Source organism: Saimiri boliviensis, chromosome 8, assembly GCF_048565385.1.
Source record: "Saimiri boliviensis isolate mSaiBol1 chromosome 8, mSaiBol1.pri, whole genome shotgun sequence".
Classification (NCBI taxonomy): domain Eukaryota; kingdom Metazoa; phylum Chordata; class Mammalia; order Primates; family Cebidae; genus Saimiri; species Saimiri boliviensis.
In genome coordinates, this window is record NC_133456.1 from 113613894 (window position 1) to 113640984 (window position 27091).

At 41.9% G+C, this 27091-nt stretch overlaps 1 protein-coding gene across 3 annotated transcripts in view; it reads left to right on the top strand.

The window, feature by feature from the left end:
• Window positions 1-614: 614 nt before the first annotated feature.
• The window catches only part of SFMBT2 (Scm like with four mbt domains 2), a 297168-nt gene continuing 270691 nt past the window's right edge, over window positions 615-27091 (top strand). The window contains exons 1-4 of one of the 3 annotated variants that reach the window (XM_074405073.1): window positions 615-1006; window positions 5429-5564; window positions 12364-12412; window positions 18861-19008. The gene's annotated coding sequence lies outside the window, so the exon portion shown is untranslated. Of the gene's footprint in view, window positions 1007-4349; window positions 5565-12363; window positions 12413-18860; window positions 19009-27091 lie in introns of those variants that run through there. The other 2 variants (XM_074405075.1, XM_074405074.1) reach the window with 2 other exon arrangements.

The window sequence follows — 27091 nt, forward strand, 5'->3', positions numbered from 1 at the left end:
TTTATTGATTCTTTCCCTTGTCTTTCTATTCTTTATTTCATTGATCTCCACTCTAATCTTTAGTATTTCCTTTCTTCTGCCTGCTGTGGCTTCAGTTTGCTCTTCTTTTTCCAGTTTTTTAAGGTAGAAGATTGGTTTATTGACTTGAAACTTTTATTCTTTATAAATATAGGCATTTACAGCTATAAATTTCCCTCAGAGAACCGCTTTTTTTGGTATTCCAAAAAAATACATACATAAGTTTATGTATGTTGTATTTTCATTTTCATTAATCTCTAAGTGTTTTCAAATTTCCCTTGTGGTTTTTTTCTTTGATTCACTGGTTATTAGGAATGTATTGTTTAATTCCACATATTTGTGATTTTCTCAAATCTCTCTGCTATTGATTTTGAGTTTCATGTGAAACTTTCCACAGTTGTTGATTTTGCATAAATCTACCAGAAGTTGACATTGTGAGCAATTCAACGTGACCCTCATATTGACCACTGCTAGTTTCTAAGTGCTTTATGAATTTGCAGACTTGTGTTTTATTCTTCTTTCTTTCTTTTTACTTTTTTAAGAGACATATGATGCAGACACATGTGTGGGCTTATAAGTTCCCCGTTTGTGTTAGAATAAAGACCGCCCCCAAGAGATGTCCATATCTCAGGGCCTGGAACTTGTGAATCTGTTACCTTATGTGGCAAAGGGACTTTGCACATGTGATTGAGTTAAGGAACTTGATATGGGGAGATTATTGCAGATTTTTCAGTGGTATGCAATGTCATCACAAGGGTCCCAATAAAAGAATGGCAGGAGAGTTGGGGTGAGAAAGGAGACGAGACAACAAAATCAGAGGGTGTAGTGATGAGCTTTGAGGTTGGAGGAGGGGGCCACCAGCTAACAAATGCAGGTGGCCTTTAGAAGCTGCAAAAGGGAAAGAAATAGCTTTTCCTCTAGAGCCTCAAGAAGGAATGAAGCTCTGCCGATACTTTGATTTTAGCCCCAACCTCTGGTCTTCAAAACTGTAAGTAAATAAATTTGTGTTATTTTAAAAGCCACTAAATTTTTGGCAATTTGTTGCAGTGACAATAGAAAACAAATACACCCAGGAATGGATGATTTCATTTGACAGGTTTTTTTTTTTTTTTTTTTTTTTTTTTTAACAGTTTTGACAGTTTAGCCAAAGAGAATAAGGGTTACAGACCTGGCTTATGGAGTCAGATGACCTGAATCCAAACTCTGATGAGAAGCTTTATGAATTGGGCATATTACTTAACTTGCTTGAGTTTCAATGTACATTTTTGGTAAAAATGAATCCATCTCAAAAGATTGTTGTAAGGATTAAATAAGTTAATACAGGTAATACTGTTACAATTGTGTCTGGCTCACAGTAAACACTCAACAAATTTTAGTTGATTTATACAACATGTTGTTGCACATTTCAGCAAACACTACAGCTAGGAAGTAGAATTGTGTTGAGAATTCTGCATTGCTGCTGTCACAGCCATACTAATGGCTTAAAATCAGAGAATAAGCATTCTGAGCTGCTCTACCCAACACATGCTCCCAGGCTGTAGAGTGCCTGCAGCACTCAGGGAAAGCCCCGATGGCCCCCAGCTGCTGCATCTGCTCCCTTGGGAAGGAGTCTCTCTTTTGTTCCTCTTTCAGTTTCTGAAGAGAACAGGACATTGGTGCCATCTGGTTTGGGTCGTTATTTAAACCCAGTTTCATTTCTGTTTATAAAGGTATTAAGTTACTCCAGGCTATATTTGAAACAGTTTCAGGATCAGCATGACTGTACCGTTCCTGGCTTACCCCAAGAGGTTGCTGTTCCCAGTGACTATCTAAGCTGAAGCACATGTAGGATTCGAAGAGACTGATTCAGGCTTTGTGAGTGGCTGCAACCACGCTGTGTGTATGCATGTGTGTTCACACCATCTAAGCAGGTATACACACATTTCAGCTGCAGCATGAGTTGTGTTACAAGGCCAGCATAGGCAGCCCTAGCTATTGCAAGAGCGATGTGTGAAGTGTGAAACAGATCTTTAACGCTGTGTGAAGCAGGCTCTTTTAAGGTCAACCAGACTGTTTCTGGTGAAAACGAAACTATTGCCTAACCCTCAGGTCACGGAGATTTATGTTGTTGTATCTTTCTCAGTTTTACAGTTTTAGCTCCTAGCTTTAGGTCTTTGATTCCTTTTGAGTTAATTGTTATGGATAGTGAGAAGCAGGGGTTCAAATATATATATATATATTTTCATCAAGATACCCAGTTGTCCCAGAAGCATTTATTGAAAAAACTCTTCTTTCCCCCATTGGATTGCCTTAGCACATTTTTCTAACATTACCCAACTCTAAATATAAGGTTGCCTGGGCAACAAGAGCAAAACTCCATCTCAAAAAAAAAAAAAAAAATGCTATTCTGCTTGGTAGGACAATGGAAATCATCTGCTATTTTCTGGTATTTTATCTATGTCAGCTACTTATCCTAAATTGTGATACCAAAGGGAAGACTTTTTGATGAAATGTATTTTTTATTTTTATTTTTTGAGACGGAATCTTGCCCTGTCACCAGGCTGGAGTGTAGTGGCGTGATCTCAGCTCACTGCAACATCTGCCTCTCGGGTTCAAGCAATTTTCCTGCCTCAGTCCCCTGAATAGCTGGGACTATAGGCAGGCTCCACCACTCCCAGCTAATTTTTGTATTTTTAGTACAGACGGGGTTTCACCATGTTGGCCAGGATGATCTCAATCTTTTGACCTCGTGATCCGCCTGCCTTGGCCTCCTAAAGGGTTTCACCATGTTGGCCAGGATGTTCGCAATCTTTTGACCTCGTGATCTGCCTGCCTCGGCCTCTCAAAGTGCTGGGATTACAGGCAAGAGCCACCATGCCCAGTAGATGAAATGTCTTATTAAAGTGGTTTCTCGCTTATCCTTCCCAGTCTCTAAATGTCTCTGTGTAATATTTTACTGTGTTTGGGTTCCTCAAAACATTTTAGAAGCTGACAATGCCTCTGCAATTATCTAAGCTTCTTGTATGCTGGAGGAAACTGAGGCACAGGACCCTTCAGGGTCTGCTGCGTCTCTGCCCCCTGCTGTCTGTCCCACCTCCTGTCTCTGCTCTCCCCAGCACCCACACTGTGTCACTCAACCCAGGGATCCGAGTTCTAATTATTACAAATTAATCATCCACATGGAATGCCATACCTAACTATATCAATGTGTTCTATGTGTAATTACTAAGAACATCTGATTTTTTTTCTTTCTTCCTTCCTTCCTTCCCTCCCTCCCTCCCTCCCTCCCTCCCTCCTTCCCTCCCTTCCTTCCTTCCTTCCTCCCTCCCTCCCTCCCTCCCTTCTTTCCTTTTTGAGACTGGGTCTCTCCCTGTCACCCAGGCTGGAGTGCAATGGCATGATCATAAGTCACTGTAACCTCAAGCTCCTGGGCTCAAGCTATCCTCCCACCTTGGCCTCTTAAGTAGCTGGGACTACAGGTGTGCACTGCCACACCTGGCTAATATTTTTGACTTTGTCATAGAGACAGAGTCTCGCTGTTTCCAGCCTATTCTTGAACTCCTAGGCTCAAGCGAGCCCCTCGTCTCCGCCTCCTAAAGTGCTGGGTTTACAGGCATGAGGTGCCGCACTTGGCCAGAATCTTTTTCTTGACTGGCTTAGGTAAGAGAGTAATTACTTTTTTTGTTGTTTGTTTCTTCAGGGGTGTCTACTGGGCTACTTTTATTCCAAAACAATAAAAAGGCAACTATGACGATACAGCAATCGTTGGCTTATTCTCTTCAGTTTCATTTGCTGTGAATGAGTGTCCACTACATTCAAGGCCCTGTGATGGCTCCTTGGAGCTACAGAAGTGACTGGAAGGGGATTTTATTGTTAACAAGGTGGCTAATAGGCTCTCTTTGCGCTTCCCCATGGTACTATCATCCAGTTCATGCCATGGAGCGAGTTTTTCTGAAAGGAAATGGAAGATACCACCTAAAAGTGGGAGAACATACCATAGTAGAGGAAGGCCTGGCTGGCACACCTGTCACGTCTGCCCACCCAGCCTGGAGGGGTGTCCAAGGTCTGGAACACAGCACTGCTGTGGAATATTGCACCTGTGCCGCCCGTTCACCAAAGCTAAGTTTTCCCACTTGTCCTTGAAGTTGAAATTCCAACAAAAGCATTTTCATTATATTTTAAAAATTATACTTTAAGTTCTGGGGTATATTTGCTGATCTTGCAGGATTGTTACGTAGGTATACATGTGCCATGGTGGCTTGCTGCATCCATCACCCCGTCATCTACATTAGGTGTTTCTCCTGATGCTGTCCCTCCCCTATGCCCTCACCCCCACTCTCCCTCCCTTAGCTCCCCACCCCCCAGGCCCTGGTATGTGATGTTTCCCTCCCTGTGTCCATGTGTTCTCATTGTCCAAAACCTACTTATGAGTGAGAACATGTGGTGTTTGGTTTTCTATTGTGTCAGTTTGCTGAGAATGATGGTTTCCAGCTTCATTCATGTCCCTGCAAAGGCAGAGTCCCATTTTCAGTGGGGAGCCAGCTCAGCCAGGTGACATCTGAAGTCACCAAATAACCAAAATGGTGACAATCGCATTTAGTTGGTCACAGAGATAGATCCCTAAGGTTATTTCAATACCACGCCAAGTTCTAAAAGCCCCCAAGTGGTAGGAATCTATGCAACATAAACCACAAAGACCTTGTCTGGACTTGCAGGAGAGAACCGAGGGGTGGCCTGAGGCTCTGTGTCCAGCGCCTCGGATGGTCTCAGGATTATAAAGGTCAGTGACACTGTGAGTCCATTGACAAAGGGTCCATGGTCCTGCTGAGTGGCAGGCGCATGTCACATTCCTGAAGACTGCAAATTAGAAACAGGGAGAGTCTTCGTGATAAAATCTAGGTTACAGCATTATAAAATGCTCCCAATTATCTTGACAAATGGAACTTGGTGTGAATGATTTATGAGAACATGATATTGCAGAGAAGGGAGAGTTCCAGCAATAGGAACGAGCTGTGCCTTGCCCTTGGAAACCTCACCTCGGTTCTGGGGAGTTAGGTTGCTGTGGAATGGCAAGGTTTGATCGCTGTTGATGTCAGGAAAATCCCATTACTACATTCCCATGACTAAGGGAATAAAGTAGAGAAAATGCAATAAGCAACCGTCGCGCAAAACCGATGCTCATAACACTGCTTGTTACTGGACACTGATTTTGGCTTCATGTCGACAAGCGGACCTAAACCAGTCAGTAAGACGGTGGTAAGCAGCTTTGTTGCTTCCGTATTTATCTGACAAATACTTATTGAATGCATATTGCGTGAAGCGTTGTTCTAAACTCTGGCTGTAACAAAGGGGAAAAAGGAAAATCTCTGATCTCACTGAGTTTTCTAAATAAATATAAATTAATTTTGATCTTCGCATATTTTTATTTTAGTATATCAAGTGGTCCTGGGATGGAATAAAGTACAACATGGATATGAGACATTGGTTTATATCCTGCAGACTGATGGCTTAGAGCACTTTCTAAAATATACCTGGAGTACCACTGGAAGCTACACATCTGTTTTTTGGTAAATGCAAATCAAGTTACAATACTATTTATACAACGTGATCTCATTTTGCTAAAATATATATACATAGGGGGAGAAAAGCACCAAAAGGCTGTATGCTTAAAATTTTAAAACTGCCTTGGGATAATGAGGACATTTTATTATTCTCTTCGGGTTTGTCTCTGTTTTCCAGGTTTAATATGCTGAACGAGCTTTGCTTTTAACCACAAAACACTCTTTAAAGGCTGTAGTTTTTGTCTATTGATTTAAAAATGACATTTAGGGTTTGCAAATAGTCTCGGGATTATAACTCATTCCCTACCAGTACCCTCAAATATGGGGTAAGTAAGATGGCCCTGATGTGCTGGTTCATGCACCAGAACCATGAACAGAACTGGAACTTACAAACCTAAAAATATTAGGCTGCCCACGTTATTCATTCAACTGCATTCTTCCCATTGAGCGAAATGAATGCTAACTTCCTTCTGTGGATCTGGCCTCTTGCAGTAGCAGGGCACTGTGGCAAGGGTTTGTTTTAAGTTGTTTATTTGGGAAGCGATCCTGACCAGCACAGTGAAGGAGTGGGAAGGAAGTGGGAAGGAAGTGGGAAGGAAGAAGGAAAGCGAGGAAGAGAGGGCTAGCACTCTGGGCAACTAGGCACAGTCCTGCTGCGGAGCTAATATGCACAGTATCAGACAATTGTCTCCCCCAGTAGGGGAGACATCCCTTGTTGATTGGGGGCTGGTCCTAAAGGCATTAATTCCTTAGTACTTCCTGTCTGTCCCATGAGCAGGATAAGCAATCCATTATAACCAGAGAGAGACCCATGGTATATGAGTTTGATATCATAATAGAAATAGGCATTTCTCCAAAGCTTTGTTTATTTAAGAAGAAGAACAACAACAACACTGAGTGATGATTGCCTATCAGGTAAGTGAAACCATGATTGTGGTAAATGGAGAACCCCCCACAGGGAGAGACCCAGTCCTTGAGAAGGGCCTTCAGCCACAGACTGAAGCTTCAGGAGACCTCTCCGGTGAACTAAAGGGACATGAATTAGAGACACTGCTGTAATAAATGCCTCTAAAAGCTGGGTGCAGTGGCTCACACCTGTAATGCCAGCACTTTGGAGGCCGAGGTGGGTGGATTGCTTGAGATCAGGAATTCGAGACCAATTAGTCAACATGGTGAAGCCCCATCTCTACTAAAAATACAAAAATTAGCCAAGCATGGTGGCAGGCACCTATAATCCCAGCTACTCAGGAGGCTGAGGCAGGAGAATCGCTTGAACCCAGAAGGCAGATGTTGCAGTGAGCCAAGATCGTGCCACTGCACTCCAGCCTGGGCAACAGACCGAGACTCTGTCTCAAAACAAAACAGACCTCTAAAGTTGCAGTGCCTTATATCATAACATTTTCTTTTTTGCTCGTATAAACTGCTTTGCAGGTCCCACAATTTTGCAGGACAGCTCTACCTCAAATTTTGTCTATGTTCTCCTATCTCAGGGTCCTTTGCTTCTTAGGCAGAGAAAAGAGGTTGTGGAAGGATTTGGGCTAAAGTCGTTTAAAGGATGGGGTTACAACGTGTGATATTGTGTGGCTCAGTCTGGTAGTGAGGATACCACTTAGACACATATTCCGTTTTCCAAAACTCGTTCGTGAATCCCTGGCTAACTGCATAGGAAGTCTGGCCTTTCCACGTGCTCAAGAAGAGAAGAAAGTTGGGGAGCCTGTAGCGGTACCCTGAGGGGCTCCCTGTTGCCTCATCTGAATGCATGAAGCTCTGGACACATCTGTTACTTACTGGATACTACATTAGAAAATGAGTTTTTTATGTAGCTGATTTCAGGTGCAAATGGTTCATACTGAGGTACGTGGGAGAGACACCACGGTACACTGCAGCACGTGCTTCAACCTGAGAGAACAACCAAGAGCAAATTCTGGACCCACTCTCAATTGAGTATGTGATTTGGGACATGACTATTATTTTTCATCTGAAAAATAATAGTCTCTTTTGTTATCATAGTCCATGATTGTTAAATATTTTTTAAAAGAGTCTATGTTTTTACACACATATATACATATACAACACACATGCCAGCGTTAAGAAGCTACATGCATATAACAAGGCCAGGTGCCGTTAGAACTGGGACTAGGGTTTGCTCTTCTGAGCATTTTGTTGTCTTGTTGAACTCCCGTTTCTATCAATCTTTGCATTATCTTTCTCCCGTCTCAGAAAAGCAGCACATTAGTGCTGTGGATCTCTGGCAGGCCAGGCAGGTGTGTGTCGTCAGAGGGGAGTGAAGGCTGGCAGCAGCTGTGGGTGAAATCCTGTTATAGGTAGACTGGGGTAGAAGAAACAACACAGGTCTTGTTGTGAAATCCAGAGAAATCACAGACCTGTAGTCAATCTCATCTCACCCACAGGCCATAAGCATTTCTGAGTTCTAATGTTTCTCGGGTGAGAGGGGCTTTTGGCTGTTTAATAGACACTGGAGACCAGTAAAGTGCATACCGGTTAGAAGGCTGCATTTTCTAGCTAGCAAAACATCGCACGGGGCCAAAGAACAGGAAAGTCTTGTTTCAGCGAGGTTTGGACAATCAAAGAAATAGAGTGAAGGACCATGATTTCAGAAAGCTCAGCTGAAAGAATTGGAGACTATTGCAGAAAGAGTTGTCTATCCACAGCCTCATTTATTTCAGAAAAGAGACTAAATGATGGTTTCCTATCAGGTATGTGAAACAATGGCCATGTTAAATGGTTTGGGGGACTTTTTTATTCTTCCTTTATGTATTTATGTGTTTGCTTTTCTGAGATTTACTGATTTACTGGTCACAGGTCAGAATTTATGTTAGACATTGGGTCACCTCTCCTGGCGGCTTCTATCTGGTCAGAGGAAGCCCATTGGGTCCAGCAGCCCACAAGAATGCCAGCCATGTGTTCACCTGGATTGTTCTGAGTAACTGTTGATAAAACACGGACCCACTGGATTTTTGTCTCTAGAGTCATTGTTTTCTGAATTAGAGCAATAATAGTGGAAACTAAGTTTCTGTCTTTTAGGCATTGCAGATGACCAAAATCTGCAATGATTTCCCATCTCTCAACAAGAGGCTGTGAGATCCAGTGAGGAATAAAGAGCTGACACAGATTTAGCACTTGCTAAGTGCTCTTCTAAACATTTTATATACATTAACTCATTGATTTCTTCCAACCTCACTATTATAGTCCCCATTCCATTCCATAGAAATGGAAACAGGTGAGACCAAGTAACTTTCCTAGAGGAACCACTTAATCTTCCTGTATTAATGATTTGCCATTTCATGTTATTGCATTGAAAAGAGCACTACCTAGGCCGGGCATGGTGGCTCACGCCTGTAATCCCAGCACTTTGGGAGGCCGAGGTGGGTGGATCACCTGAGGTCAGGAGTTTGAAACCAACCTGGCCCACATGGCAAAACCCCATGTCTACTAAAAATACAAAAATTAGCCCACCTTCATGGTAGGCACCTGTAATCCCAGCTACCCGGGAGGCTGAGGCAGAAGAATCGCTTGAACCTGGGAGATGAAGGTTGCAGTGAGCCCAGATAGCACCACTGCACTCCAGTCTGGGCCACAAAGTGAGACTCTGTCTCAAAAAAAGAAAGAAAAGAAAACAGCACTACCTAAAATAGAATGATTTTTTTTTTTTTCACCAAAGCATTGAAGAGTTCGGAGTCATGAAATTTGATCAAAAGTATACAGAGACTCTAGTCAGATCACAGTGGTTGATATACAGGAAGACTTTTCATTTAATCCTTTCATCAAAAATGTAATAATTATCTACCCTGTACTGATGTCTGAGGTGCAAGGATGAATGTGCTTCGAGGAACTGTTGGGCAGTAGGGAAAAAAACTGTAAATGAACATTTAGGGCCAGGTGTGGTGGCTCACATCTGTTACCCCTGCACCCTGCGTTTGGGAGGCTAGAGGAGAAGATCCTCTGAGCCCAGGAGTTTGAGACCAGCCTTCGCAACATGGTGAAACCTCATCTCTATTATTTATTTACTGTGAAATAGAGTAACAGTGACAAATAACACACGTGGAAGGTAGGGAGGGGCAGAGTGGAGGATTGATAGTAATAGCTGGCCCTTATCACTTGTTCTAGGTTAATCCTTTCAACCGTTACAAAGCCTCTATGATGCAGGTACTATGATTATCCCAACTTAAGACCCACAGAAACTGAGTAAGCGAGAAGTTCAATCCTAGGTCCAGGGTTCCCGGGAGAGACAATCCCCCGTGGCCCTGAGTGTCTCTTCTTCACCCTGCGGGTGTGCCTGCCCGATGGCCCTTTACTTAAGCTGTGTCTCCGGGCTGCAGCAGGCAACCTTGAAGGATGATGTAGCATATCCCCCTGGACAAAGAGAAGGTTTTGTTTCACCTTTTAAAATTTTATTTTTATAGATTTGAGGGTATGTGTGCAGGTTTGTTACATGGATATATTATTTAATGCAAGGTTTGAATTTCTAGTGTACCCATCACCTAAATAGTGAACACTGTACCCAATAGGTAATTTTTTAACCCTCATCCCCTCTCCTGCCCTCCTCTCTTGGGGCCCTCAATATCTATTATTTACCTCTGTGTACTCATGTGTACCCCTTGTTTAGCTCCTACTTATAAGTGATAACATTCAATATTTGACTTTCTGATTCTTCATTACTTCACCTAGGACGATGGCCTTCAGGTCCATCCATATTGCTTCAAAAGACATGATCTTACTCTTTTTTATGGCTGCATAGTATTCCATTGCGTATATATACCAAGTTTTCTTTTCTTTTTTCTTTTTTCTTTCTTTTTTTTTTTTTTTTTAACTTTTCAGTTCATGGGTATATGTGCAGGTTTGTTACATAGGTAAATTTGTGTTATGGGAGTTTATGATGCAGATGATTTCATTACATCTAATATCCATTAGTTATTTTTCCTGATCCTCTCCCTCCTCCAGCCTTCCACCCTCCAATAGGCCCCAGTGTCTGTTGTTACCCTGTTTGTGTCCATGTATTCTCATCTCTTAGCTCCTGCTTATAAGTAAGAACATGCAGTATTTGATTTTCTGTTCCTGCATTAGTTTGCTAAGAGTAATGGCCTCCAGCTCCAGCCATGTCCCTACAGAAGACATTATCTCATTATTTTTTTATGGTTGCGTAGTATTCAATGGTGTGAATTATGCCACATTTTCTTTATCCAGTCTATTACTGATGGGCATTTATAATTCATTCATTCATCCATGGACGTAGGTTGGTTCCATACCTTTGCTATTATGAATAGTGCTGTGGTACACATATGAGAGAAACTGACTTTTTGATATAACAATTTCTTTTCCTTTGGGTAGATACCAGTGGTGAGATCGCCAGGTTGAATGGTAGTTCTGTTTTTAGTTCTTTGAGAAACCACCACAGCGGTTGTGCTAATTTACATTCCCACCAACAGTGTGTAAGTGTTCCCCTTTCTCCACAGGGAAGTCCTTTTATTCCACTTATTATAAAAGTGGTGATTTCCCAAGCTCAAGCTCAGGGTTCCTCTCCTGTCAGGTGACCAGCCTTGCGCACAGAGACCCACGAGGAGCCGTCTGCATCTCCATTATAAGACTTGGGGGCACAGGGGACCAGCAATCGTGGAGCTCTGTCTATTGCTTTGGTCATGATTAGCAAAGCCTTTTGTCTCTAACCCAGGAGTTCTGTGCCTTCTGCCAGCACCTATGAAACAGTAACAGCAAACTAGATAGCTTGTATGTGAAATAGAATATCAAACTCTGCCTAGTTCTTGACAAGGCCACATAGCCAGTAAGTGGTGGAACCTGACTTTCAACCTGGACAGTTTGACTTAGAAACTCACCATCTTAAACACTATGAATAAATAAGGCACCAACGATAGACAAAAAAACAGATTTTTAAAGACAATGGGGTGTTTGGAGGGAATTTTGAAGCATAAATAGGAATTTAGCAGAAGAATAAAGGAGAAAGGACATTCCAGGTAGAAGGAGTGAGGTGCACAAAAGCTGGAAGCCAGGAAGCACACAGATGTTCTGGACATTGCAAGAAGGGAGTCCTAAGACTGCAGCGCCCAGTAGAATTTTGCGGGGGACTGGGGTGAGAGATGAGGTTGGAGAGACAGGCAGAGGCCAGAATAAGATGGGTATGTATGCCCACTTATCTTATAGAAAGCTTTTTAAGAATTATAGGCAGGCTGGGTGCAGTGACTCACCCCTGTAATCCCAGAACTTTGAAAGGCTGAGGTGGATGGATCACTTGAGGTCAGGTGTTCAAGACCAGCCTGGCCAACATGGCGAAACCCCATCTTTACTAAAAATACAAAAATTAGCCTGGTGTGGTGGCAGGAGCCTGTAATCCCAGCTACTCAGGAGGCTGATGCAGGAGAATCTCTTGAACCCAGAGGCAGAGATTGGGTTCAGGTGATTCTCCAGCCCAGGAGACAGTGAGGCTCTGTCTCTTAAAAAAAATTATAGGCAAGAAAGTGACACTATCAGATTTGTGTTTTTGAAAGATCCCTTGGAAATGTTGTGTAAGATGAATTGGAGAAGTCAGTGAGATCAGGTTAGAAGCAATTGAAGTGATCTAAGTAAGATGTGATGAGGGCCTGAACTTTGTAGTGTGTACAATTTAAGTGCTGATATTTTAATTTAATGCCTAATGATAGCAGTAATTAGCTTGCAATTACTCCAGCCAGAGAAGTTGTATTTTTAATTCCCAAGTCTTGATCTTTTTACTTTATACAAGAAGTAAGAGAAGGTCAACTGAGTAAAGTGATCTTATTTCTTTTAATTTTAGACAAGAGACTAATGAGGAGGAGCTGAGTGTCTCCCACCCTAAGACTGAGGTAAGCACACATGATGCTAAGAAATCTTTATTCATTATCTTTCCTCGTTATGGCAAAGAAGAATGGAAAATGCTAATAGGAATTCCCGTCCAAAGCAGAGATTCTCGATCCTTTCTGAGCCCAGCCCTCTTGGATAGAGTATCATATCCCATAAGCACACACAACTTGCTTTTTCTTCTTCTCCTTCTTAAGGAAAAACTCCATGAACAACAAGGATCATTATGGACACAAGTTTAGGGATATTGGTGAGGGTGGTAAGGATGGCGACTTCATCCGCTTTGGTGATGAGATGCGGATAATCTGTTCTTGGTTTGCAGTGTTCATAGTCTTTAAGTTTAGTTATTGGAAATTACAGTTCAAAGTATTGTTGGTGAAGATATACTTCACTACACATGGTAGGCTTAGCACAACAATCCACAGTAAATGAAATTAATGATGATGAAACTAAACAAACTGTGATTTGTTAAAAAGCAATGATACCAGCCATTGGAAAATTTAACTTGGGCAGGATACCCTAAATTGCCTAACATCCATGAACTCTTCCTCCTTCCTAACAGAACCCAGAGTTTATTGAGAAACATATTATCTTCTACACAACCAAGCCTCTTGAGAGAAGCTAGCCTATTCCTAGCTCCATGCAGTAGATTCTAGTTTGTCTGAATAATCCAATTCTCCTTGATGGTAGCTGGCTTAGGAATGGCAGGTGACAAAAGCTCTTCTTCTGAACATTGCTGTGTCTAAACGTAATGCCTGGAAATGCCTTATCTATCTTGCAACCTTGAGAGGTACCCGCCTTAGGACAAAGCTGGTGCAGAGAGGAGAAAGGGCCAAGGGAGACCCAGAGAAGCAGAGCTACTGTAATCTTGGACTTAAGTATTGTGTATGTGAAAGGAAGGTTTAAAAGCCAAAGGATGTGTGTCCATGTTTAGATCATCTCTTGGCAGAGGGTAGAGACTAAACAACATTTTAAAAAGCATTGCCCTGAGGCCAGGCATGATGGCTCAAACCTGTAGTCCCAGCACTTTGGGAAGCCAAGGTGGGCGGATCACCTGAGGTCAGGAGTTCAAGACCAGCCTGGCCAAAATGGTGAAACCCCATCTCTACTAAAACTACAAAAACGAGCCAGGTATGGTGACGGGCACCTGCAATTCCAGCTACTCAAGAAGCTGAGACAGAAGAATGGCTTGAACCCAGGAAGTGGAGGTTGCAGTGAGCCAAGATGGTGCCACTGTACTCCAGCCTGGGTGACAGAGTGAAACACTGTCTCAAAAAAATATATATATATATATATTTCCCTGAAAATGACTGGTGACCCCTCACCCCTGCAGAGTGGCTCGTGGGCAGAATGTCTTATGGTAAGTATTCCCGGTAATAGCTACATTTCTATTTGTTGAACACAGCTATAGAAAAAACACACTGCTAAATGATGACTGCCAGGGGACAGGTTCTTACCATTATGGCAATTTAGAAAAGACTCTCATGAACTTACCTCAGCTTAGAAAGCAGAAACAAGTGAAAAACCCCTTACTGTCCTTTTCTCAATTTCTCTATGTTGACTTTCACCCAGGATACCTGTCTGCATTCTACATTAAAAACGTGGACTGTTCTACATCAAAAATGTGGACTGTCTCATCAAAGCCAACAATCTGTTCTTGAGTTTTTATCAAACAGTGGGTGGTATTTCATTCTCTCTTTGCATGATCACTGGAGAGAATTTGTGAAAATGTATATGCCTGGAGGTCCAGGATCCTGGGAAGCCGTTGGCGCTCTTTTCCTCTGCTGAGCTGTCTAGATGCCCTCTTCTCTCTTTTTTTTTTTTTTTTAGTATTAAATGTTTGTGAAATGTTCCCAAATCTTAGGAGAGAAGCCATCCTGTCTAAAGGAATTATATTGTCAGCTCTTTCTGGTTGCAAGACATAGAGACTTTCTCTTACTTCAGGTAATGACTTGTCATTTAAAAGAAAAAGAACAGATAATAGAGGAATCAGGAAAGTATATCGTAGCGAAGCAGCCACAGCCACTACTTAACAGAAAAAAGAACAATGGCTTCTTATTGTCAGGACACAACACCAGCATTAATGACCTATCAGGAACTCTGGGGACTAGACATCTTTTTGTGCCCTCGGAATTGGACATCTGTCACTCCCTATGCATGATTGCCACACTGTGACTTTGTTTCTTTTATATCTGGTTTGCCCATCTGCTGCCTCTGAAAGGTAGTTGTCCTTTATCTGTGGGGGATACATTCCAAGATCCCCAGTGGATGCCTGAAACCACAGATAGTACTAAACCCTACAAACACTGTTGTTTTTTTAAATCTGATAACCAAGAGAGCTACTAAGTGACTAGCAGGCAGGGATCATAGATTGTAAATATACTAGACAAAAGGATGACTCACATCTTAGGCAGGAAGGAGCAGGACAGTGTGAAATTTCTTCCCACTACTTAGAACAGCACATGATTTAAAACCTATGAATTACTTATTTCTGGAATTTTCCATTTCGTAACTTCAGACTGCAGTGACCTTGGGTATCTGAAACCTTGGAAAGCAAAACCATAGACAAAGTGTGACTACTGTATATAGAATTCTAGGTTGATAGTGATTTTTTTCTCTTAATAATTTAAAGCTATCATTTCATTGTCTTCTGACTTGCATTATTTCTGATAGGAAGTCAGTTGTTAATCTCATTATTGACACCACATTGCTTTTACTATTTTTTTTTTTTTTCAAACTCTGACTTAACTGGATAGTTTCTATTGACCTGTGTTCAGGTTTGCTAATGCTTTCTTTTGAAAATTCAAACTGCTGTTAATGTCATCCAGTGAATGTTTTATCACAGACATTGCATTTTATCATCCTAGAATTTCCACTTTGTCTTTTTTTTAGAGCTCTCTTTTCTCATCTGACATATCCCTATCTCTTACCCATTAGATCCACATTTTTCTATAAATGTGTTTAAAATGTATATAATAATTGCTTAAATAATCTTGCTGCTAGTTCCAGTAACTGGGTTTAACTATGGGTCTGCTTCTATTGACTATGTGTTCTTTTAGTTATTGGTGAGTATTTATTATATCTCTGCATGCCTCATAATTTTTTATTATACCTAAGATATGCATATAAAAGTACAATGAAGATTGAAATATAATAATGTTTTGATGTTTTTCCCCAGAGAACACAAGCTCTTTCCCTCTGTCTCACAGGGAGAAGGGCTAATTATTCAGATTCCTTTTAGAGTCGAATTGGCTGAATCTTTAATTAGATTGAGATCTCTTATGCTTTGACCAACCCTCATTCTCATACTACTGCTATCTTTTAGGTATTACCAATATTTGAGTGGATGAGCTTCCATTTTAGCTATTTTTAACTTACTTTGGATTCCCAGTTACACAAGAGGCTGAGGTGGGAGAATCACTTGAGCCCAGGAGGTTGAGGCTACAGTGAGCTGTGATTGTGCCACTGCATTTCAGCCTGGGCAACAGAATGAGACCCTGTCATAAAAAAAAAGTCAAGGACCCATGTGAGTTGCATAAATAAAAAGAGTAGGTTATCCCTATGTTGTGAAATAGGACATTAGCAATGTATATTACTCATAGACTTGTATTTATGATCATTGTTAGCCCCCTGGGAAAGTATAATTTTTATTTTTTTTTGTAGTTTTTCTTGACATTACTATGGGAACAAAAGGTTTTTATGCCATTCTGAAGTGAAAGTATGAACCAAACATTTAAACTTAAAAAAAAAAAACCATAAAATCACTAGAAGAAAATATGGCATCTTTTTTAAAAATAATCTTAGAACAAAAAGTTCTTTCAGACCACATAACATTCCCTTTGAATATTCTTGGAATCCAAGCACTGTGAAAGCACATGGGTCTTTGTAGTTTTGCCCTGCATCTTTGCCCTTTCTTCACTGACACATTTTTTTGTCAAAATTTGAGCATTGTGGTGGTGATGTGAAAGTGATTGGTCTAACTTGTTTTTGCAATTAGGATACTCTTACATTGCACTCCACACATCCAGGCTGCACTGTCATGTATAGTTCAGCTGATTTTTTTCTCCTCCTTGCAAATCTCTGCCTAGGCCCACCCTTACATGCCTAGATTAGAAACTCTTGTCAGGAATGGAAGAGGAATGGAAGCTGTCCTGGCTTTCTCTTTGCCAACAAAGGGCTCATGTTTCGAAAATTCAGTTCATTAAGTCTTCTTTTGACTCCTGATCTTTGTTAGACCCATGGGAAAGTATGATTTCTATTTTTTCTGAGTTTTCCTTGACGTTACCATGGGAACAAAAGGCTTCCATGCCCTTCTGATGTGAAAGTCTGAACTAAACATTTAAACTTAAAAAAAAAAAACAAAAAAAACACACATAAAATCACTAGAAGAAAATATGGCAGATTTTTAAAAGTAATCTTAGAATTAAAAAAAAAAAAATCCTTTTTGAGCAAGACACAAGCCTCAGAAGCCATAAGAAGAAGAATTTAATCAACCTTTATCTTTTTATCCCTTTCTCTCTCTATGTATACGTTATATATACATATATATATATATATATATATATATATATATATATATATATATATATTTATCTATCTATCTATCTTAAATTTGGCCAGGTGCAATGACTTATGCCCTTTAATCCCAGCACTTTGGAAGGCCAAGGTGAGTGGATCACTTGAGGTCAGGACTTTGAAACCAGTCTGGCCAACATGGTAAAAATGCAAAAATTAGCTGGGCATGGTAGCATGCTCCTGTAGTCCCAGCTACTCTGGAGACTGAGGCAGGGGAATCGCTTGAACCCAGAAGGCAGAGGTTGCAGTGAGCTGAGATTGCACCGCTGCACTCCAGCCTCAGCAACAGTGAGACCCTCCCATCTCAAAAAATAATAAATAAATAAATAATATATACATATCTTAAACGTGAACATGGTAAAATAAAGTCACAGGACGACCTGAGAAAAAATTGCAACACAGAAGATAAAGATTACCTTATAAAACTTATTAAGATATTTTTGTAAATCATAAAAAAATGGACAAAGGCAGGTAGGTAACATAAAAATCATTATATACAGAGTTCCGGGATGAAAAGATGCTCAAACATGCTGACAATTAAGAATTACAAATGGAACCGAGACATGGTTTTTTTTAACCAATCACCTTGACAAAGTTAGGTGCTAGCAAGGGCATGAGGAACCAGCATGCACACACACGGTAGATGAGAGTGTAAATTAGCACCGCTTCCTTGCATGTGTTTGTTTTGTGTTAAGATAGAGTGTTATTTGGTGATATCTAACAAAATTAGAAAATGAATACACCCTTTGACCCAGCAATTTGTTTTAGGAATTTATTCTGCTAAAATTCTGAAAATGCACATAAAAATGCATGTAAAAGCAAAGCCATTGCCACACTGTTTGCCACCGCAAGAACAGAAACTGAAAATAACATGAATATCCATAACTAAGGGCTGGTTAAAATGTATAGCACATCATTCCAATGGAATACTCCAGAACTGGAAGCAAATGAATAGAGCTGTGTGTGCTGATACAGAAAGATTGTTGAGGTGTATCACCAGGTGTAAAAAATCAAGACATATACATAGAATAATATGACTTATATGTCCCCATTTGTATTGAAAAGCAGATCTTTGTTGTGTGGCTGCAGGGATAGTATCTGGAAGGTACATCAGGAACTGCTGAGGAATGGGACTAGGATTCTGAGATGAAGCGGGTTTGCTTTTCATTTTAAGTGGTATTATTACTTTAATTTTTTAAAAAATCAAGGACCAGCCAGGTGTGATAGTTCAGGCCTGTAATCTTAGCACTTTGGAAGGCTGAGGTGGGTGGATCACTTGAGTCTAAGAGTTTTGAGACCAGCCTGGGCAACATAATAAGACGCTGTCTCTCCAAAAAAAAAAAAAAAAGGCTGGGAGTGGTGATGTACACCTGTGGTCCCAGCTACTTAAGAGGCTGAGATGGGAAGATCACTTGAGCCCAGAAAGTTGAGGCTACGGTGAGCTGAGATTGTGCCAGTGAGACCCTGTCTTACAAAAAAAAAAAAAAAAAAAAAAAAAAAGTCAAGGGTCACGTGATTTTCCTAAATAAAGGGAGTAGGTTATTGCTATGTCACAGAATAGGACATTTAGCAATGTTTGTTACTCACTGACTTATATTCATGGCAGACCACATCACACTCCCTTTGAATATTCATATTGAGCCTGTTACAAAGCATTTCACATAGGAAAAGCAATGTGTGAAATCAATAAGCAAATGAAACTGTGAATTTATTGACAGTATCCATGAGATATGCAGAGTCTCGTGATAACCTCAGAATGCTGATAAATTTAGCAAACCTCAGTCTTAAAGTTGGCCAGATAACTATTTTGCTGAAGTCAGCAAAAAAGCTAAGGGTTGTGAAACCTTTCAAAAAGTGTCAATGAACTTTCACTTTCAGATGGGGCCGAGCTGTTGTTCTAGAAGGAAAAAGGATGTCTTGTCCTGTGTGAACCGGAGCAGTGCTTCCGAAATCAAGGAGCGTGGCCCAGAGAATAGAGCCTGTGTTCTGCTGTTTCTGCTTCCTCATTAATGAGCACCGGCCTTCAGTGAGTTCCTTCTCCTTGCTGGGTTTCATTTGTAAAATGTTGACTGATGGCTAAGGGAGTTTATTCCTGCAAAATTACCTCATTAGAAGAGAAAAAAGGAAAAAAGGGCGGGCGTGGTGACTCACGCTTGTGATCCCAGCACTTTGGGAGGTCGAGGTGGGCAGATCACGAGGTCAGGCATTTGAGACCAGCCTGGCCAACATGGTGAAACCCCATCTTTGCTGAAAAAAAAATATATATATATATGTATATATGTATATATATATATATATATATATATATATATATATATACACACACACACATATATATATACACACACACACACAAAAAATTAGCTAGGTGAGGTGGTGCGCACCTGTAATCCCAGCTACACAGGAGGCTGACGCAGGAGAATAATTGAAACTGGGAGGTGGAGGTTGCAGTGAGCCGAGATCATGCCATTGCACTCCAGCCTGGGTAATAGAGCGAGACTTCATCTCAAAAAAAAAAAAAAAAAAAAAAAAAGGAAAATACAAAACAAAATTAAACATAAGCAGCATGTTCCACATTTTAGACTTACTTAGATTCCTATCTTTGTACCACAATCCTAATGTTAATTCACTTTCTCAAAGGTGTCCAGCTAGGACGGCTTTTGATCATCCATAGAATTGCTGGTTCTATAATCTTTGGTTACTTTGATGACTGGAGATATGGAAGCTCAGAGACATGCCTTAAATACATGTTTCTGGTTTTCCCACATGACATGCAGATAGATAGGTGCCTGTATATATTTTGTTTCAAATTTCATCTCATTCATTTAGTTGCAGAAATATTTATCTGATGGGCTCACTGGGGTAATCATTTAGAACTCCTGTAGCAAAAGCTATAAGAAAGTCCAAATTCTTTTTCTTAAAACTTCAAATAAGGTTCCCCAGTGAGTCTGGGGAAGGCCATGGCATTGTCAGAAAAGCCGTTCCGCATTGTCTGGGGGGTTCCTGCACGTCACTGCTGAACAGCCAATTTGCTGTGAATACTATCCATCGTCGGATTTGCAAGGCTCTGCGCTGGGGACACCGTGAAGATGAACCGTGGTTCATTCCAGGGGTTAGTCAAGTTCTGAAACTGGAAAGTGAACGACCGTTTATCAGTAGGTGAAACAGAACTGTGCTGAAACACAGCCAGCGGGAGTTCAATTAGGCAGAGACAAATCGAAGGGAAAGAAAGGGATGGCATACTGCTCGGGGCACAGGCACCAGCTCCTTAGGGATGGCTGCTGCAAAGCCACCGAAGTGAAGGCTCTGCCTGTCCCCAGCCCCACCCGGTGGAGAAGCCACCCACCGAGGGACAAAGCCAGGAAACCAGGGCAGCTTTCTCTGCCACAGAAAGTGAGCTGGTAGCAGCAAGCCTGGTTTAAATTCATCTAAGGACAGAAATAGGGAAGCTTCTTGGGCAGCTGTTCAGTGTTCTCAGCTTGTTTGATTATTTGGCAAGAAACACAAAGGAAAAGCCTCTCCTGTCAAACACACAGGATGTTTTTATTAAATCGTCCTTCCTTTTCACTGGATGAAATGGTTTTTAAAAATGGGATTTCTGATTCAATTAAATGATGTGGGGGAAACTTGGGAGTGTCCAATTAAGCTTATTTTTCTCTGGTCCTTTAAATTTTTCTTCCCTCATTTTTTGGATGTTTTATAATGTACCTCGTGTATTAATACAATAGTGCATGGTCATTCTCTTTAAATAAATAATTACGAATTTAATGGGGAGCTTAGGCTTGATTATTTTTATATTATAATTTTCTACAGTTAGAGATATGAGGCAATAAAAATTGTTGGAGGCCAGGTGTGGTGGCTGGTGCCTGTAATCCCAGCACATTAGAAGGCTAAAGCAGGAGGATTGCTTGAGGCCAGAAGTTTGAGGTTAGTCCGAGCAATACAGCAAGACCTTTGTCTTTAAAAAAAAAAAAAAAAGAAAGAAAGAAAGAAGGAATTAAATTAAATTATAACATTAGGCTGGGGGAGGTGGCTCATCCCTGTAATCCCAGCACTTTGGGAGGCTGAGGCCAGTGGATCACCTGAATTCAGGAGTTTGAGATGAACCTGACCAACATGGAGAAACCCCATCTCTACTAAAAATACAAAATTCGCTGGGTGTGGTGGCGCATGCCTGTAATCCAAGCTACTTGGGAGGTTGAGATGGGAGAATTACTTGAACTCGGGAGGCGGAGGTTGTGATGAGATGAGATCGTGACATTGCATTCCAGCCTGGGCAACAAGAGCAAAACTCCATCTAAAAAAAATAATAATGAAAAATAAAAATAAAATAAAACATTAGCTAGACATGGTGGTATGTGCCTGTAGTTCCAGCTGCCTGGGAGGCGGGGGTGGGAGCATCACTTGAGCTTGGCAGTTTAAGGCTGCGGCGGATTGTGATCGTCCCATTGTACTTCAGCCTTGGATGACAGAACAAGACCCTGTCTCCAAAAATAAAAATAAAATTGGAGACCACTACTTTAGAATTTAGAGTCAGAAACACGGCTTCTACCACTTGTTCCTTCCTACTTAAGAAGAGACATTCAGAGGCAAGGACTTTCTGGATACTGTGGTAACTGGAGCACTGTGATAGCCCAGACAAATGTTATGATGTGTTTTGATAGAAAAATACGAAAATAAGAGTTCAAGGGGAATAAAAAGAAAGATTCAATGCAAGTTATGAGTATAAGCATGTAAAGTAAGAATGGGAATTAAAACAGTTTTACATTTCAGGTTATGTAACTATTTACTCATAAAATGTTTTTTAAAAATTACCGATTTTCCTGTAGACAATACTTGTGTATGACATCCCTCAACACTCTACCCTTGCTCCCAGTTTCCTTTATGAGACAGAAGTTGCTGTGATTAAAAGTGATAATTAACGTAAGTGGTTACAGTTAGACTAAGAATAATAGTGGCAGGGAAATACAAACTGTAATTGTTTTTGTTTTTCAAGGAAAAAGAGTAGTTTTTTAGTGGCTTTCAAACATTTTGGTCTGTGTCACCTTTAAACTCATAAAACATTATTCATAATCCTAGAGCTTTTTTTGTATGTGTGTTGATATCTGCCATGTTAAAAATTAGCACCAAGATTTAAAAATTACCCATTTTATGGGGTGGATAGGTCCCCATATCTTGGATTCCAGTTCCTACCTCTGCTCTGTGCTCCTGCAGAGAACCCCAGAGTGGCTGAGTGCAAGGCATGTTCAGCTTGCTAATGGCTTGCCCAACCTACCAGCCATGCCTTACCTCCAATTTATCTCACTTTCAGGTCATTTGACTTGTTTGTGGAACAGGGTATTTTTATACTGAATTCTCCTTGGACTATGGAGGGAAAATCAATCATGGATTGTGCAGTGCTGGGACATGCATGGCCTGTGGATGAGCCGACTCATGGCTCAGCACAGAGTTAGCTGTCTACACAGCGTGATTGAAGCTTCACTGTGGGAGCACACTCAGGCACCAGGTATTTCCTCCTTTTGTGTGTCATGGGACCCAGGTCTCCTCCAGCCTGCTGCTTCCTGTGCTGACTTACCAAGTTTGAATCTCAGGCTGGATTCCCTCAAAGAGGTGTGAGGTGTGCTCCTCTGCTCCCGCCCCACTCCCTGCAGCCACTCTTCCTTCCTCTCTCAAGTTCAAGGGCTGCCCCAGCTGCAAGCTCATTGAGTAGTTCCAGAAAAGCCTAAGTGGGAAGAACAATGAGAGGGAGGCAGAATACCTGCTTGCGACCTGAAACGTGTGTTTGCTTTAGAGAATCTGAATACATGGCACTCTGGTCACTGCCTGGGCATGGAGACCGGGCAGAGAATCAGATGGGAAATACAGTAACAAAGTCAAATCACTGTGCATTTAAAGAAAGGGGATGACTCAGCCAGCTAGGATGAGGCACGGTCCCCAGACCCCGGATCCCAGAGGCACAGACCACATCTACTACATGAGATATAAGGAGGTGTCCTGTGTGCTCCCTTAGCCAGCGCGCCCAGATCAGGTGTCTGGGCTTTGTGCTGCTGCTTTTGAAACTCCACCTGCAATCCTGGAGAAATCTCCCTGCAGACTTACTGTTCAGCTATGGTAGACTGATCCGTGGTCCTCAGATGCGGTGCTATTTCATTTCCAGTTTATCACATATTAGTATTTTACACATTATGGGGAATCCTGGAATGAGTGCTGTTCTAGGCACACAGGAAAGCCACAGTTAATCTGTTGAAGGTGTTCTAGCAGATTTTGGAGGTTTGGTTTCTGAAAGATCAAAGTGCTCAGTGGACTGAAGTTACCTGAAACAAGAGGATTCTTTTTTCCTTGTAAACACAAGGAAATGATTTTTGCTTTCAAGTGGGAATCCATTTTTCAAAAGAACTACTTTGAGTTGTGAGCAGATGCAAACCTTGGGTGGAATCTCCTGCACCGATTCTGCCCTTCTCTTGTGATCGCTAAGAATTCCAAGCAGCACAAATACGTCAAGAATATTGCAGGCATGAGCTGAAAGCCGGAGCAACATGGGAAGAGCAAGAAAGTAATTTTTCTTCCCTGCCACCCTCTCCATTTTCCCGGATGCTCCTGTGGACTGAAAGCATAAATTGCACTGCTCAGCCTCTGATGGATCACTTCACAGCTGGAGCTGGGAGGATAAAGGGAGGGTCCCCACAATCTCCTTTTCTCAGGCTCTGTTCCAATTTCATCTTCGTCCCATTTTACCAACTCTTCCCTGGCTTCCTAATCACAATTTTCTCTGAATCGGGTGCCGCTGCTTTTCCACTGAGAAAGCAACCCAGGAAATTTGCTTTAGGGGCTGGAGGATCGGAGACAGCAAAAAACCCCAGGGCAGTGTGTAAGGGCAGCTTCTCTAGCCCCAGCCGATTGCAGACAGCCCTGCCGTCGCCTATGCCCACAGGCGTTTTTCCGTTTTGCTTTGTTTGTTTTGTTTATTGTTTCTGAGTGTAGCTCTGTCACCCAGGCTGGAGTGCGGTGGTACCATCTCCAGTCACGGCGACCTCCACCTTCTGGGTTCAAGCAATTCCTCTGCTTCTGCCTCCTGAGTAGCTGGGATTACAGGCATGTGCCGCCATGCCTGGCTAATTTTTGCATTTTTAGTACAGATGGGGTTTCACCATGTTGGCTAGGCTGGTCTGGAATGCTGACCTCAAGTGGATCGCCCACCTCGACCTCCCAAAGTGCTGGGATGACAGGCGTGAGCCACCTCACCTGGCCAGAAGTGTGTTCTTCTTTGTTATCGTTGCTTCCGTCAGGTGATGACCGCCAGGCATTTTCATGACTTAGGTAGCACACTGCACTCTGAGCGACAGTGTCCTGGAACGAACATGAGCCTCCAGAGTCCGTCAAACTCAGCTTTGAGTTCCAGCCTCTGTCACTTACTAGCAGAGAAGTCAATAGGCTTCTCTAAGCCTTCAATTTCTGGTTCCTAAAGTGAGGATAAAAGGACTTACCTCTCAGAGATGCTGGAAGGGTTGTGTTAGGGGTGCCAGGCACATTCTAGGTTTCCAAACAATGAGCTAATCCAATGTTCAGACTCTTAAACTACGATGGGTTAAAAAAATAGTAAATCAGATTTTTTTTCTTTAAAAACTTTTTTTTTTTTTTTTTTTTTGAGATAGAATTACGCAGGCTGAAGTGCAGTGGTGTGATCATGGCTCATTGCAGTCTCGTACTCAAGTGATCCTCCCACCTCAGCCTCCCAAGTAGCTGGGACTATACAGTCATGTGCCACCATGCGTGGCTTAATTGATTTTATTTTTGTTTTTTGTAGATATGGGGTCTCATTGTGTTGCCCAGGCTGGTTTTGAACTCCTGGCCTCAAGCTATCCTCCCACCTCGGCCTCCCAAAGTGCTGAGGTTGCAGAGGTGAGTCACTGTGCCCAGCCTGAAAGGACTATTTTGATGAAATGTATTACTGAAAGATAGACTTCTACCCTCCCTAGTCTCTAAATGTCTCTGTGTGATATTTCCCTGTCTTCAGGTTCCCCACACATTTTAGAACCTGAAAATTCCTCTGCAATTATCTAACCTTCCTGTATGCAGGAGGAAACTGAGGCACAGGACACTTCAGGGTCAGCTGCCCATGGGCCTTGCTCCCCTGCTGTCTGTTCTGCCTCCTGCCTCTGCTCTCCCCAGCACCCACACTGCTGGCGGTGTGTCACTTGATCCAGGGATTCCGCGTTCTAACTGTTGCAAAGTCATAATCCACATGGAACGCCACACCTAACTATATCAATGCGCTCCATGTGTAGTTACTAAGAATGTCTCATTTTCTGGCCAGGTTAGAGAAGAGGGTAATTGCTTTTTTGTTTTGTTTCCTTAGGGCTGTAGTAGTGTGCTACTCCTGCCTTGGCCTCCCAAAGCCCTGGAATTATAGATTATAGACTTGAAACACGGTGCCTGGTCAGATTTTTTTTTTTTTTTTTTTTTTTTTTTTTTTTTTTTTTTTTTTTTTTAGTGGGAGGGCAAATAAGAAGGAGGAGCTGGCCAGGGGCGGTGGCTCATGCCTGTAATTCTAGCACTTTGGGAGGCCAAGGTGAGTGGATCACCTGAGGTCAGGAGTTCTGGACCAGCCTGGCCAACATGTTGAAACCTCGTCTCTACTAAAAATACAAAAATTAGCTGGGCATGGTGACGCACATCTGTAATCTCTGCTACTCAGGAGGCTGAGGCAGGAGAATTGCTTGAAGCCTAGAGGTGGAGTTTGCAGTGAACTGAGATCATGCCACTGTACTCCAGCCTGGGTGACAGAGCAAGACTCTGTCTTAAAAGAAGAAGAAGAAAGAGGAGGAGGAGGAGGAGGAAGAAGTAGAGGAGGAGGAGGAGGAGGAGGAAAAGGAGAAGCAGGAGGAGGACCTACGAAGCCAGGCGGGGCGGCTCATACCTGTAACCCCAACACTTTGGGAGGCTGAGGCAGAAGGATCACTTCAGCCCAGGAGTTCAGGACCACCCTGGGCAACACTTCTACAAAACGTTTCTGCAAGTTTAAAGATGAGCTGAATGTGGTGGTGTGCACCTGTAATCCCAGCTGCTCGGTGCAGGGCTGAGGAGGGAGAATCACTTGAGCCCAGGAAGTTGAGGCTGCAGCGAGATGAGATTGCACCACTGAACTCTAGCCTAAGTGACAAGCAAGATCCTGTCTCAAAATAAAAAATAAAAATAAACAAAAGGAGGAGGAGCTGATATACTGTTGGATTAATAATTTCAGGACTTAGGCAAGGCTACAGTTTGAGTATGTGATGAACAGATCTCCCCATCAGCAGAATCCACGATACCTAAGAAGTGCTCCATGTTTTGTGATCATCGTCCTTCCTAGGGCTCCTGTGTTTGCCCAGTGGAGAGACAAAGGCCCACATGTGACAAATTAACAAAGAAAATTCAAAGTTCCTTGGCTACTGTGATAGCCCCTGCCAACATTTCAAGACACAAAATGAGAAAAACACACACACGCACCTTGCCAAGGCTTATAAAAACTGTACAGTAGTTACAGAAAGTTTCCAAGCAAGAAATTTCTCCATAACACAAATTATTTGTGAGGGTTAAAAAAAAAAACAGAAAATATGTTTCTTGCTTGAACCAATTCCCATGTTAAACGTTGGCCTTCATCACTCATTTTTATTACCAGTCTAAACACAGCCTGTTTCAATGGAGGCCATTTACAGCATACAATCAGACAGATTCATTATTCATTTTCCTCTTATTATCTTTCAATTGCTCTAGCTCTCAGCACTGTGTAAAGTGGGCCCAAGTAGCCAGTGCATTACAGGATGGCAATTGATGGCAATCCCTGACACCCCTAAGCACACAGACACTGGAGACGCTCTGTCCCTGATCCGTTCCCTTGTGCTGTTTTTTATCACACTTATTCTATTTTCATCTCATTAAACTTCCCATTTTTCACAGGAAGTTCTCCCTCTCCCATTCAATACCACGTCTCTCCCTCTGTCTGTGATTGTCCCAGGATCCCCCCACTGACAAAGTTTGCTAAAGCCATTTCCTCTTAAAAAATGCACACGCAAACACCCGCCACATTACTCATGTAATTAAGTATTATTTCTCCAGAAACAAGCTGACAA